Source organism: Meleagris gallopavo, chromosome Z (genome assembly GCF_000146605.3).
Source record: "Meleagris gallopavo isolate NT-WF06-2002-E0010 breed Aviagen turkey brand Nicholas breeding stock chromosome Z, Turkey_5.1, whole genome shotgun sequence".
NCBI classification, from domain to species: Eukaryota; Metazoa; Chordata; class Aves; order Galliformes; family Phasianidae; genus Meleagris; species Meleagris gallopavo.
In genome coordinates, this window is record NC_015041.2 from 53,804,134 (window position 1) to 53,820,269 (window position 16,136).

The window sequence follows — 16,136 nt, forward strand, 5'->3', positions numbered from 1 at the left end:
AGAGTTTCATTCAGAAACAGGAAGGAGATCTAGCCTTGTAAGGGCAAAAGAAACCACCTCAGTTCACTGGATAAAATGAAGCAATGAACCAGGGATTATGGGCTTATGTTTTGTTTTGTTTTGTTTTTATGTTGTTTTTCTGTTTTTTGTTTTTCTTGAAGAAGCAGAAAAGGCACTGATGATGAGACAGATATTTTGGAAGAACTTGCTATTAGAAATGAAGTATGAGTGGGTGTAGATGAGAAGTAGCTCACACTCATATGACACATGTTGTGAGCATAGTAAAGTTTTAGTCAAAAACAAAGGTCAATTTGGTGATGTAAGGCAAAGGAATTCATTTTAAATTCTTGCCTGTAGTTTCTGGTGTTTACCAGCTAGGCTGAAAATGATCCTGATGAAGAAAGCACAGTCTTTGGTAAATGACCAGCAGTTCATTTGAAAGATTCATCAGCCTTCTGCTGAGTCATTTGTCTCTTTTTGAATGGTTAGATTCATAAAATAGAAAATTGAGAACATTAGAAATTAATTTAAAACAAGAACCTCAGTAAAAATCCAAATATACAGTCAAAAGGAAAAATCATGTTTCAGATTTGATAAGAATAAGAGATTATCTTGATTGCTATGTCAGTGAATAAGATGTGACTATGGTTTAACCAAAAAGCAGAAAAATGAGAAACAGTTCAAATCAGGATGCACTTTAATTAAATGAATCAAGAGAATGGGAGGTGACCAAGAAACAAGTTACATACTCTATAAATAGCCATGATTTTCACTGTTTTACTTTAAAAGTATTCTTGTTTATTCTCTGGGAGATTTTCAAGCCTAAGTTAGTTGTAAATAAAATAGTTACTTTCATGTAATATGTCAGTCAACAGTTAAAATTAACAATTTTTCTTTGTTTTCTAACAAAATATATTCTTTAAAATTACTAAGGTTCCCCTCTAGCTTTAAAGAACCAGTACATTTACTCAAAGATAAAGAAATACTTTTTTATTAACATTATACATAGCTTTCTGCAAGAGGAATTACAGCTTGAGAGTCCCTAGAGTCAAATACTATAGATATCCAGGAACAAGCCAGACCAAAGCTCATAAATGTGCTGTAAAACTTTTCTGAAGTTAAACAAAAAGAAAAAAAATAAAAAGAAAGAAAAAGGAAAGAGAGAAAGAGAGGAAGGAAGAAGGAAAGGAAGAAAGGAAGGAAGATAAAGAAAGTAGGAAATCTTCCTTTTTCAGGAGGAAACAATCTGACCACATTTGGAGATGATGATTTTAAAGATGGAGTTCTAGTAGGACAGACAAACTGAACTTTCTTTTAAGCAGAAAGAGCTTAGAGAAATCTATCCATTACTGCTCAATGAGAGGCTTTTAAATAAATGGAAGTGAGATTAGATGTTGCAAAATGTATGTTATGTGAACTAATGACCTATACCTACAGGGAAAGGTAGTCCTTCTCTGCACTTCGGTCAAAATAGATTTAAAAAAAAGTAAAAACAAAATACCTGAAGAAGAGGCTCTTCACCACCTTCCTTCCTTTCCTCTCCCTGTTAATTAATAACCCTGTAGTGGTCAAATAAAAGGGATTTTTTTCTTTTAAACATTAGAAAACATTAAACTTTTACACACTCTTCTTGTATCTGAGTTTGGGCTCATTTGTAACCTTTCAGTTCCATGACTTAAGTGGTTGGAACTCAAGGTTAAAAATAACAATTATCTCTAGCTAACCACATCTTTCTTATTTATTTACTTAGTTTATTTAGTGTGGAATTAAAACATTTTGTCATTGTGGAACATGAGATATAATTGATATGAAAAAATCTGATACAGTATCTTCATTGAGTGATTTGTGAACCAGAGTAGATGTTACCTGAGAGCTATTTTCCAGAATCTAAATAATTTGTTGCAGGGAGTTCTAGTTGCTTCAAATAGTTATTGTGAGAAGAGGTGCAAGATGATATATTTATGACAACTGCAAGACAAAAATTCAAACTGTCTCTCTGCAGTGAACTTCACATTGCTATCAAGACTGCCACAAAACAAACAAACAAACAAACAAACAAACAAACAAGAGTCAGTACAATCTCATGTAACTAGATCTTTCTGTTCCTCAGATAAATACATATATATTTTAGATGTAGACAGAATATGCCTGGGCAGATGGCAGCAAGCATCCTTGTTACTTATTAGGAAAACATCAGGAGTCTCCAGAAACAGCTTGGGTCAGTCTTTAAATTATTTATTCTTTTTATTATTAAAGGCATCATGATGATCAGATTAGTCAAGTGTGACTGGCAGATATTCCTCCCATCCTTCAGCCAACACGAGGTTCAGAGGTTGGTGTATCCTTTATACTGGTTTTTCCATCACAGGAAATGAGCAAACTCTCTATGCTTTCAAAATGAATTAGATTTAGAACTGGTACATCTTATGACTCTCAGTGACCTGTTGTTCATCTTTAACAGCACTGCTGTAGTCACGTTACTGATAGCTAATTTGTGTCTCCTTTGAAATAAACTGCACACATGGACCAACTTTAAATGTAATGCTGTATGTAGAAATATTCTGATCTGTAATTCTCCCAATGAAATCATCATTTCCAGATATTTTGGCAAGAACAGTAGCACCTAACAAAAAGCCCACTTAAACCTTCCATTGTCATCCCATAAAAGACAGGGCGTTGGAACTAGATGATCTTTTAAGTCCCTTCTAATCCAAATCATTCTATGATTTTTTTTTGATTTTTTTTATGCCTATCAAAATAGTTAAAACTTTCTGACTAGATGCAATACTTTCTATCTCCAAATTATATGTTGCTGGTTTATCTGAAGTACAATCAAAATGTCTTGATCAAAGGGCAAACACATATTAGGATTTTCTAAATAAATTCAAGAAATCACTAAAAACATAAGAGTACTGCTACTTTCTTGCAAAATGCAGTCAGATGAGAAAGTTCAATGGGATGATTCCAATGATCTGGGAGACCAGAGTCAACTCATGAAGGAACTCAACTGCTGTCTCAAAGACAATCTTGATTATCATGCCACAAGCTTTTTATGGTGAGATTGTCACTTTTCAGAAAGGTACTTTACATTTTTTGTCAGGATGATGCTCTACTGAGCCACAGTTTTTGTAGACTACTGGAGTACTCACAACAAAATTATCTCAGGGTTGCATATTTTGCTTATTGCAGGATGGGATGGGGGTTTCATCTCTGCACTAACTGTCTGCAGAGGAGAAACAATAGCAATGCCATACCTTTATGCAAGAGTAGGGGCAGGTTGAAGATACTGCAAATCACAACAATAGTAAATTTATAGTACTACATTACTATAGTATTTATAGTATATATAGTATATATAGTACTATATACTATACTACTATACTAATACAGAAATACAGTCCTGAAGTTCCTACATTAGAAATCACAGAGGTGCACATCTTTTTCTACAAAAATCTTAATATTGTGCATCTACAGAACTCTATTGTTACAGAAGCAGTTTTCTTTTACTTTTTTGGCTGTATGTTATGCATCATCATTATTAAATTATGGAAAACAATAATACTGTGTTTTGCATCCAAGAAATAAAAGAGTAAAATTAGATGCTATATATGAAGAATTTGTTTGAGGAGCCATTTCGGCTGCGGTAGGCTGGGTCCTGTCTTGTAACAGTGCAAAGTAGAAGGCAAAAAAAATAACTGAGGAGGTGCACTCTTGCTAGATGCATCTAAAATGTTATTCAGTAAGTGGACACACATAAAGCCCCAGAAACGTTAACACTACAAGAATCTTTTCCCATTTCCTGCACCTTCTACTCAAAGTCTAGGACCTGCATTCACACAACACACATCCCCAGCCTGTGTTGACCACTACTTAGTATGCTTAAATGAAGTCCTGTTCAGACATAGTTTGCCCATTAGTTAGGAAATAGGATAAGGATGGTGTATGGTTCTAATCCAGCCCAAAGCCAGTAGTTAGAGCTTTTGGCTTCAAGCTTAGGGAGGACATCATGTATATCAGAAGTCTGCATCTTTAGACCTAATGCAGCCATGACATAATTCTCCCTTTCTTGGCAGCAGTAAAGGAATGTTTCTTGCCTCAGCATGTCATGAGTGACTACCTTTTTAAAGTGCTTTCAGATCTGCCAATGGGAAGCAGTGAATGCAAGTTGCTATATATTTCCTTGCATACAAAATCCAATGATAAGGAGGTCCTGGCCCAGAACCTTCATCCCAGACACTACCCTAAAGTATCTGTAACATCCTTCTGTCTCATCAGCTGCCTGCTTTTTCATTTCGCAGATATCCATCTATGAAGCTGGCACCATATTAAAAAAAACTCCAAGAAAACACTGTATTCAGAAGACTACAAAGCTGGATATATTACAGTTATTTATTTGTTATTTGTAAGGATTCTGTTACCTATTGTAGATTCCTTTTTCTCCTTCTATGATCACTCCCAGATCCAGAAAAGGGAGAAACCATCATGGTTACGAACAGCAATGTAAAAAGCCTTGTCAATAGCAAAGACTTGTTTTTTATTTTTTACTTTTATTTTTTATCAGAAGCTGACATTTTATCAGAAGAGAGGTAGTTTGCCTCCCAGCCCCCCTGAGCCTCACTCTGCCCATTGGTAGGTGCTAGTGCTGCCACCAAGAGCACCTTTTGTAAAGCAGGAAAGAGTCCTGGGAGCTGCTGGAGGCCTTTCTCTTCAGGTTGTGCTACAGCCTTCCAGGTGACCAGTATGCCCTTCTGTCCAGGTGTCCCCATCCTGGACAGAAGGGCATACTGCCACTGCCTGCTCCAGCTCCTTCTCTGTGGATGCAATGACAGTGATGGAATGCCTAGGACCCCAGTGAAAGATGCCAGGAAGTTCCTCAGCACTGAGGCCCACAGGGCTGGTGGAGCAATCCAGGCCAGAGGCAGGAGGCTCCTGATGGGAGGCAACAGGGTGGCTGTGTGGTTGTCCTCCTGCCCTCCTGCAGCACAGGTGCCCAGCAGTCCTGCTGTCTATGGATCTCTGGGCCATACAGGGCTGCAGTGATGACAGTGATACTCCTCACGAAATACTTTTTGCAGCCTCCTGCACAAAGACTGCCTGATCAAGCCTGTACTTGCAGAATGATGCTCTGTACCCACAATGATGCCCTGTCTTGCATGTACCTCCCATACTTGTCCCTCCTGATTTCTCGTTGGAGCCAATGGAGCAGGAGTCTGACATCTCTTGGATGCTGTTGGAAAAAGGCAGCCCAGACCTATGGTGGGAAATTGTACTCCAGAGCCAGGAGCACTGGCTCTACAGGTCCTGCTCACCCTGCAGCACTTGAGTGTGCTCCTGGCTGTGGACAGCACACTGTCACAATGACCACTGTCAAACCTCACTGAGTATAGAATGGTTCTGACCCTGCACCTGCACACAAGAAACTCAGCTTCTTCTTGACCCACTAGAGTGCACAGCCATAGCATCAAGATGGGATGGGATGGACACCAAGAACTGCTGCCAGCAGCCCCACTGCACAACCTAATCAAAGCCTCAGTACTGCATTTTTTCAGATATGCTTGACTGGGATCTAGGCACAAGCCCTCTCTAGGCCATGGCAGTACCCAAATTTATACACGAGGCTTAGCAAGGTCACAGGTGTCTCTTGCTTATGTCCCAGCCCCTAAGTTAAGGACCTCACAGTCCACCACGGCGTGTATTCAGACATCAGCCCGGGTATCCATCGTTCTCCGTCATTCAGTGATTTTCCTTTGTAATGGTGATATATTTATGAAAATAAACATTGCACATTCACTATCTCCACAGTAATCCATTTCCCTTGAATTATTTATACTTTCTAAAACTTAGAGAGACACCTTACTGCCCGTTCTGGTTTGGATGCAATACAGATTGGTGGCTATCTCTACATCAGGCTTGCTTTTTATATCAAGAGTTCAAATCACACAGGATGATTTTCTCATGCCTTCCTGTGTAACATACTGTACGCACATCTTTGTGGGAAGTTGCGCAAGATGGTCTCCAGAAGTCCCTTCCAACCTCTATGATTCTATGATTCTGTGTTTGTGATTTATATTTGAAACTGTTTTTGAGGCATCATGATGCTGAGAACAGAAACAAATACTACTGGCTACCCATCTTCTCAAAACCTTTTACAACATGTGAGCTATATATATATATATAACATAGAAATGCTTGCAAAATCCTACCTTGCACATATGTGTATGCAAATTAGGTCTCTTAATGTTGCAATTAGGCTCTTATTTGTGTAATTATACGATTTATCTTTGAAAGGGGAAATAATTGAGGTTTATGCAGGAGGTTCCCTGTAAGTTGCATTCACTATACATATTTTCCCGGTCTGCTGAATATCAATAGCAAGATTATAAAGTAAAGGACACTATCTGCATTCTCTCTTCATCCCATTACAGCTGATGGTGAAATGATGGAGAGAGTATGAACTGCACATTATGCCCTGACAGTCAGAGCAGTGACTGTCTTTCCTACTGAACAGTTTCTGCTTCTGTAAATAGCTGACGTGAAATAATGACTAAGTGAAGAAACCGGAGGAAATCAGAATCTTGCCCTGTGTGCTACCTGACAGCCAGAAGGAAAAGTTGTCCCAGCTTTGTCACACCACATTGCACTGCCTGAATTTGAGATCATAGGAGCTCTGTGTGCCATCAAATACAAGAATTAAAAAAAAAAAAATTAAACATTTTGAATCATTTAAATCTTGTTCAGATAGCTAAGTGTATCTACTTCAGGTTTCCTGCCCTTAATGTGCCATTTTCTGTTTGGGTCAGCATACTGTGCTAAGTAACACGTCTCAAATTCATAATAAATCTGAAAAGTCTCAGTCTGAACTCTTCCTGATAATAAAATCTGAAGTAGAACTTCAGCAGAGCTAGCCAGGTAACTTTGTTATAAGGTTTTGTTTGTTTGTTTGTTTGTTTGTATTTTTCCATTGTGATAATTCTCAGAGTGACTGTTTAAGCCACTGGACAGAGAATGATAACTCACTTCATGAATTCTGAGGTAAATATACTGATACTAATCCTCCAGAGGAGGTTCATTCAAAGCTTGAAGACTTAGAAACTTCTCACCATTAAAAACAACAAGAATAACAAAGTTGTTGTTTCTTTTCTCCAACAACAGAGATGGAAGGGCATGATCTTTGCCTGAGGGTTGTTTGCTTGAACTATGACCACAGAGCATCAACTGTGTCTTTAGTATTGAGTGCTGGGCTAAAGGTATGTCCTGTGTGCACTTGGCTGAACTAGCTGGTCGGCATGACATCATGATATGCTTGTGGGAAAAGTGATACGAGGTTATTCTTATAGAAGGTTATTGTTAATCTAACTGCATCAATTCAGTAAACAAAAGGCTTTAGTGCCATGGTTTGAAAACCTTTGAATTTTCTAGGCAAGCCAAGGGATCTGGCAAGCAAGACTCAAGTCACTCATTTTTATTTTATCAGAATAAATGGGATTCTGACTTCTTTAAATTATTGCCACCCAATTCCTGTTCTTTATTGCAGAGTATGCCCAGCAGCTAAGTGACATTTAATAAAATTGGAAGCTGGAGAAAATGAGGTTCAAATACAATGGATTGGGACCTGCTAATAAAAATTTTTCTGTTTCATAATAGCTAATTATGAATCCATCTTTCCAACATCAAGAATATTCTATTATAGTGTTTCCATAACACCTTGTTACACAGCTGAACTCCTAACAAGGTACATTGTATAATTCTGGAGACAGAACAGAATGACCTGCTGTTTAATCATGAATTAGGTACCATAGAAAACAAGTTTTGTTTCAGCAAATGTCAGCTTGACCTCCAAGTAAATAATTAACTGGTTCTCCTAAATAGGATTTGAGGATTTTCTTTAGTTCATTTTAGATATAAAAGCTTGCACCTGAAAAATATCCCAGAAAATATTCCATGATTAAGATTAGTTAACCTACTTGAATTTCAAATTCATTGATGTTCTAATATGCCCACCTAATCTGCTTTATGATTTCAGCTCCATAACATGTTTTGCCTTCCTATCCCATGTGTACTTCTAAAACATAGATTTTGGCTTTGACTAGAAGCAAGAGAAGTCAGGTGGATGCAGCAAATCCTCATACAGATTAGGAGTCATGTCAAACTAGAACAGATCTATTGTCTGTTTACACGTACAAGAACTGAGGAGAAGAGGAAAAGAAGATCCAGCCATGAGTCTGGGCAGAAATATTTGGTAAAGGGAATATTTCTGTGGTATAATTTAAAGCAAAGAATGGCACTGAACACGTGAAAAGAGAAGTATTTGAAATGGATTAGACTAACCTGACTATAAATTACCAGAACAGTCTCCTGTCTCAAACATTTGCTTATATCCAAATACAGAAAAATGAACAAGGATTTATTTTCCTAAGGTAAAATAGACTTCTAGGATCTACTCATATTACTCTGTATTCCTTAATGTGCATAAATATTTTCAGAAGATGATACAGGTAGTAATGCTCACAATAACGATCCCCTTTCTTAAAACACTGTGCAACATGATACACTGCAGGTTTAATTGGAACCAGAGACTTCTGGACATTTCTACCCACTACCGATTCACATGGTGAAAGTAAATCAAGCCCTATATAAACAAAACAGATGGAAGTGACGCTAATAGTACAATGTCAGCAGTATCCACAGATTGACAGAGCTAGTTATGTTGCCAGATGCACAGAATGTTGCACTACTTGTTCCTTATAAACTAGACTTGATGGAGTATGTCAATGTCAAACTCCTTGCTGATTTACACACGAACATACAAAGACATGCACACTCACAGATACTCACGTTCCTGTGATCTATATCAACCATACCATCTGCTTTCTGCTTTGCATGTGGTAGCTAACTAACTATCCTACTGTGCATGGGTATCACTGAGTACATGCTGTGGAGGCAAACAACAAGGTTTTTTTTTCCTTCCTTTACCCTATTTAGCATTAGAAAATAGGCTTGTTAACATTTGCCATCTAAGCACGTATATTCCACATGTATTTTTGAAACTTGCTTCTCATTTTTATTTATTCCTTTGGCCAATATATCTTTCCACATGCCCAGAGATTTAAAAGTATTACTCTCTTTGGAGAAACTGTAAGGCTTCATAAATGGATTGCCCTTGGAAGATGCACAAAAAAAGGTAGCCCCAGACAGGTAGTAGCACTTAAAAGAAAGGTAACATTTCACTAGCTTTTGCAGCAGACTCTCAGCTGAGTCTGTTGAAATGTCTTCATCACACAGCAGCATGAACTGGGAATGTAAAATGTCAGGAGGAGGGACTTCTGCCCCACTTGAAGGGACAGAAAGCTGACCTAGCTACCGCCAGCACATAAAGTCTCTTTCTGGCCCATTTCATTGTGTGGCACCTGTCATTATAACATCTTTCCAAAAGATCTACGGAAATTACACTTACCCTCTGGTAACTAGGTAACACAATCTCCCGGAGGCTAGCTAATTGCAGCCCATGATAACCTCACATACAGCAACTGTTAAATTTTTCATTTCTTTCAAATTATTATGGATCAGTGGAGAGGGTATTGATTTGATTCATTAACTGATTCCCAGTCTGTTCCAAGGTTAATGATTACATGTATCTCAATTACATCCTTAACAGGTTATACTGTATGATTTGTTTCAACCGCAGTGTACATTGCGTATCTTCCACAGCTGAAAGCCTTCTTAGCACTTGATGATTTAATAAGGCCTTTTTTTCCATTTCACTGAACATGCCTACAAGGCACAAATACATCTGGGACAACAGCAAAAAGAAAGCTTTCCCCAAATTCTTTAAAGAGCATGTGCTAGACTCACTCTGAATAGCAGTCTCAAAAGGCCATAGAGATAACCCGAGATTTTTCTGAGTTTAAGATACTTGAAGACAATTCAGATGGTTCTGGAGGTGATGATTGATTCTCTCTGGTTTTATTACTTCATCATCCCTTGAAGTTCATATTACCTGTCAATTAACTTTTAAGCTGCTTTGGGTTACTCAACTGAAAATGACTTCACAAATCTTGAACGAACATTTGCCATTTTAAGTTCTCTGTAAAAACTGATAGTATGCTTTAGCAGTTTTATAGAAATTTCACTTTTCTAAGCAGTGCAGCAGAATCATTTGTGTTTGTAAGACCTCTCTGCATTTTAGTAGTGAATTCTAATGTGTTCACAGAAAATAATGCTTTTTCATCTTATGCTGCCCCCAGTATGGTATTATTTCTGATGTTCCTATTGGATTGTTGCCCTGTTTGGTAGTGAGAATCAGTGTGCCAGGTCCTGTACAAATGGCAGGTGACTGGCATGGATAAAAGCAAGTGCAGGAAATGCTACACACTTAGGCAGCATAAGACCTCCAAGAGAAAATTGGGTCTCCTGTACCTATGTTTAAGTGTGTAGAGAACAGTAATTTAATGCTTTCTCTTCCATTATTTTACTTTTGCATCATATCTCTTTAACTGCATGGTACTAGTGACTCAGTTTGACGAACACTGGGTGATGAGAGAACTTTTCCTGTGTGATTTTGAATTTTAATGGAATAAACTTCACTAGTCTGTGATTCTACACAATCCAAGGCTCTCTAAGTGCAAATATTCGCACCCACTACATGTCACTGTGAAGAACAGATATTATTACAGCCATTTGCAGATTGGTAAATTGGGAGTTAGAGGCACTAAGTTTAATAACCAAGGACATAGAATAAGTCAATGTCAACTGTGGTGCAGAAATTCTTGACTCCCAGTCACTGCTCTGACTCCAGATCTGCATTACTTCTAGCAGTTCACAACCTACAGAAATACAGATCATTTCATCCCTTCATCTCTCTTTCTCTCAATCCCCTACTTTGGAGCCCCGAGATACTGTAGTTCAGTTTAGAAACTAGGAAGCCAAATGAGTATAGTCATGAGGAAAGACTTCAGTTATACAATCCATTAAATAAAACAATAGAGCTTGCAGCTGAGCTATTAAAAAGCGTAGAGCAATTTTTATTTCAATGGCTACATTTTATTTCCTCTTCTGAGTGACTGCTAACAAAGGGCTGCTGAAAGGACTGGATAAAAAGTAGACGTCAGATGCAAGATCCATGAGTTAAACAACATTATTAGATACAATTTCATAAAATCTAGTTGCTTTTCTGCTACTAGAAATCATGTCCTTTTGTCAACTTGTGGTCACATCAGCACTTCTGTTGATATAATTTGCTCCAGCTGCAGAGCGTAGCTGGCCTGCAAATCAAGAACTAGAATAGGGACAGTCAGGAATAACTCAATGGCTTGGATAATGTGCAAATCACTACACATCTTGCTATTAGTATAGTTTATTTTCTCTCAGAATATTTGGAACATGAAAAATTTATCTTTAGCAAAACAGCCAATCTGACACTTTGCTGAGAGCAGAACTGGCTGGCTAGCTTATTGTAACACCCCTCCTCCCCTCACAGCTTACACACATATACACCCCCCACTCTATAATCATTTAAGTGGGATTATCATATCAAAACCCTTCATTATCTTTCATTGAATTCAGACCAAACACCTAATTTCATATATTGTTCAAGGTCTCCCTGTAATATTTCTCACAGTCCCCTTCATTCAGTTTTCAAATGTTTTAAAGAATGCATATATATATATATACATACATATATATATATATATATATAAAATTTGTACTTCATTTTCTACTTTTACCCTTTCCTATATTTTACTCAAAATAGACAGAATAAAAAGTAGTCCATCCTCACAATAATTAAATCCATCAAACTTCAGTCTTCTGGACAGATGGGAACCTGGTTGGAAATGAAACACAGCACATCTGGTGGAGCACAGAATGAATGAATATTGTGCAAAAATGAAAAAAGACTTATTGAAGCAACCACTCTCTTTTGTCCCCACATGAATAGAAACCACACAGAACCAAGATGATGCTATCACAACTCTTATATCAACGTACTTTTAAAATATACTTTTCATTTTAAACAAAACAAACAGTTGGCACCAAGAATTTGTAAAAGTCCAAAGTTTTTAAGTTTGCATCAAAATCAGAGCTATCTACTTGTGATAAACAATTAAGGAAAGCAAAACAATAGGAAATACAGCTGGAAGCACCTCTGTTAGCAACAGAGATTAATCATCTGTGAAAATGCTGCAGGAATTTTGTTGTTTTCCAGTACAAGTAAGCTGTACATCGTCTTCATACAGAAAGGGAACAACTCAGTGCAGGTGCAGTGAGCACTGCAGAATTACTGCTCATGCTCCCATCATTAGCCCTGAAAAAAAGCAGGCATTCTCCTCTTTAGATTACTCACCTCAATTAAAATCCCATTTAGATCCAGTTTAACACCATTTAACACCACAGGCTAGACTTCGTCTTTTTTTTTGGTAGAGTGGGCTTATAATTTAGTCTATAACACATCAACTTCATTAAGAAATGCAAATTCCCACACTTTCATTAAGATTTTACTTCTTTACAAGACTTACGTTTCTTCTGGCATTAAAGAAATGCTCTAACAAATAAAGAAGGTGGATGAGTTCACAATAATAAGTGTATATTCAGTGCTTCATTGTATACAGAGCTTCAGCCCATTCAATTCTCTATCACCACATAACCTGCACATTAAAAGTCAGACTGAAGAACAGATTGAAAAGCTTTGATCAGTAGATCTGTTTAAGTGTAGGAAACCTCTTTCTTCAAGATGCAAGTGACAGTTAAAAGAGCAGAAAAGTTTTCTCACCTGACCTTCTCTAAAACAACATATTGTTAAATTGGTAGATTCTGGAGAGCTTTTTCTATCATTCAAACATTGCCAGAGATAGGGCAAGACTGATACATAATCTGTTTTTTATGACAAATCCCATTTTTTTTCTGTATTGAAAAATCTTTCTTAAAGCAGAGAATTAGATCTCTTGTTTCTATCTACACAATTTATCAGGGAACGAATGCTACCTCTTTGCTTGATACTAGCATTTTTTAGTGATCACAATCCAGATTCCATAATGAAAAATGTTAAACATATCTTTTGTCACTCATACAAAGTGAGCAATAACATCAATTCACAATCATCTCCTCTCCATAGCACTCAGTGTGTCTGCTTTATCTCATCAGCACAATAGACAACCTCAGCTCATTATTATTTTGCAGAATACATTTAGAAAAGACCAGAGCAGCCTTGGCCACAAAGCTGCTCTGAATCACATGAACAGCAAGGAACTTTCACAAGTATGCAGTGTTAAAATGAAGTCAGAAAATTGCCACAGATGCTGCGTAAAATCAAGACCCAAAATAATTTTGAAATGTGAACTACTTAATCAACTATCTTCTTCAAATTTCATTAATTGTTTCTATCAATGAGGGATTCTTTTATTTTGCTAATAATAGAAAGCAAATTAAAATAAAAAATACTCTTAAGCATTTTGAATTTGATTATCTTGGCCTAAAAAATAGCAGAGATTAGTTAAACTAAAGAAAAAGGAGCTCTGAAAATGATCAAGGAGATAAAAAAATGTGTTTAAAATCTGTCATCAGTGTTTTACCACCATATCCAACCATCACCTCTGCAAGTAAAGCAATCCTAATAACACCTATCTGAACCTATCTGAAGCCAGAATTCTGGATTATTTTAGACAAAGATAAACTCCTGATGTTAGCTGATGGGTAGCTTCTTTGTAGCAATAAAACAAAGCCACTTGGCCATTCCTGTACTGTCAATCTCTTTGTGCCACTGGTTCTGGCTCTGGGCTTGCACCATGCTGATGAGAGGATGCTGGAGCGTTCCTTTAGTCTTCAGTCACTCCAGTCACACAGTGTTATTCCAGACAAATACGGATTTTTTTGTTGTTGTTGTTGTTTTCCTGAAACATCATTTGCATTCATAGTCTTGGATGTTTCATTTTCAGACAGCAGAAGGAAAAATTTCCTTTTCATTTGAAACACCCAAGCATACAACGTGAATCATGCTACAGGTATGTGAATGCCAGCTTGCCAGTTGGCAAGATGCTATCTACAAGATGACTGGCCTGGAGGATTGGAGGAAACCAGTGGATATTATTGGTCTGAACTGGGTTCTGGCACTATCTCATGCAGCATCCTAATTGACAAATTGATAGATTGCAAGTGAGACAAGTCAGCAAGTTCACAGATAATACAAAATTGGGAGGATTGTCTGATGCTCTAGACTGATGTGCTGTCTTTCAAAAGGAACAGAACAGGGGGGAGAAATGGAGTGTAAAGGATCAATAAAGGGAAATTCTAAGTCCAGCACCTGGAGTGGAGTAACCCCATGCACTAAGACATGTGGGTGATAATTGACTAGAAAGCAACTCTGAGCATCCTAGTGGACACAAGTTTACTATTGGACAGCAATGTTCCTTTCACAGTGATGAGACACATCTGAATGCTGGGTCCAGTTCTGGTCTCTCAAGTACAAGAGAGACACTAGCATACTGATGAGGGTCTAGTGGAGAGCTATGGAGATGAACAGAGTGGAGCACATGACATACAAGGAGAGTCTGGGAGAGTTGGAAATGCTCATTTTGGAGAAGAAAAGGCTTAGTGAAAGTTTGTCCATTCGTAAAAAATACCTTGTGAAGGAGTAAAGAAGAAAGAATCAAGCTGTTACATGTTGTCAGTGATCCAGAGTTACAGGCACAAATCAAAATATACGGAGCTTTATTTAAAGAATAAGGGAAAAAAATACTGTAAAGGCAATCAAACATTGAGACAGAAAAGTTGTACAACCTCAGTTGTACAACTGATTGTGGTCCTGGGCAACCAGCTCTAGATGGCCTGTTTTGAGCAGTACAACTTTGAGCTAACTGATCTCCAGAGGTCTCTCCCACCCTTAAACATTCTGTGTAATTCTCCAAAGAAAGCCATTGGTTCAAGCTCAAAGGCAGTAAGATGAAAGTGATCTTCAGTGAGCTGGCCAGGAAATCAGCCTGTCATTTGCTGATGACATCTGCTCAGCAGCCATTAAGTCAGCAAAACATTTTCAGAGATGGCTGCCTTCATCTAACAGTTAAAACTGTGAAAAGCTTAATTAAGCAATCATGACAAGACTAAGACTAATCATCTTTAAAGTTTGTCACAAGGCCCACCCCTTAATCAAGACTGTACTGCAAAGATAGGGCTAAAGAACACTCGAATGTATTGGACAGATGAAAGAGTAGCAGAAAGTGATGTGTGGAAGATAAAGGAAGAAATATGAAAAAAAAATGCAGAATGAGAGAAATGCCTTTTAGTCATAGAAGGCAGTTAGAAGAGAACTTGTGTAATATTGTCTTCTGTTTTACACCCAGATGCCACATTTATTAGCTCTATAATTATCTTGAAAAGGAGACCAATATACCTAACTACATCAAGAAAAAAATAGTTGTGATTAAGTTGTGTTTGTGGAGACAGCTCCACTTCTGCACCATTGAAGGTTTGGGGCATAGGGAAACAGTAACAATTCTGCCCAGCTGTGGTCCCCTTTGGTGGACACTTCCTAGGAAATGCCTTTTTTCCTCCCACCACAGCACTGTTTGAAAATCAGAATCAGAATTCAGAAGAAATAACGGTGTATCTACTGCAGCATTGATTTGTTCAGTGTTCTCTGCTGGAATCAGATCAGATAAAAATCAGCTACAGTGCCTAGGAATCTATTTTGATCTGAAATTCCTTTCCCTGATACTTAGCCGGTCAGTTGAAGGGATACTGTTGTGTGAACAAAATGCTAGTTATGGTATTTTCATCCAAATTTTAAATCCTTAAGACTTCCTTTCAGTAGTCTTCTATTCTAGAAGCAACATGAAGTCCTTGTAAGCTTGTAATTTTTTCAGTAAAGTTCTCTCAGAGCAACTGAGCCCTATTTCTGGTCTTATCTACAGATGTGATGGACACAAAAGGTACAAGGAGACCAGTGCTTATGTTTTCCCTATTTATCTTCCAAAAAAGGTCTCATATTTACTCATTCTCAAGTTTCATCTGTTTTATTGTGTCTGTGACTTAGCCAGTTTTCCAGTGCTTAGAAAACCATGTTGGTAGAGAAGGAGTTTTCTTGGGGTGGCAAAAAACTTGTGATTTAGACAGTGTAGGAAAGAGAAATGAGGTCTTCCACATCCTGA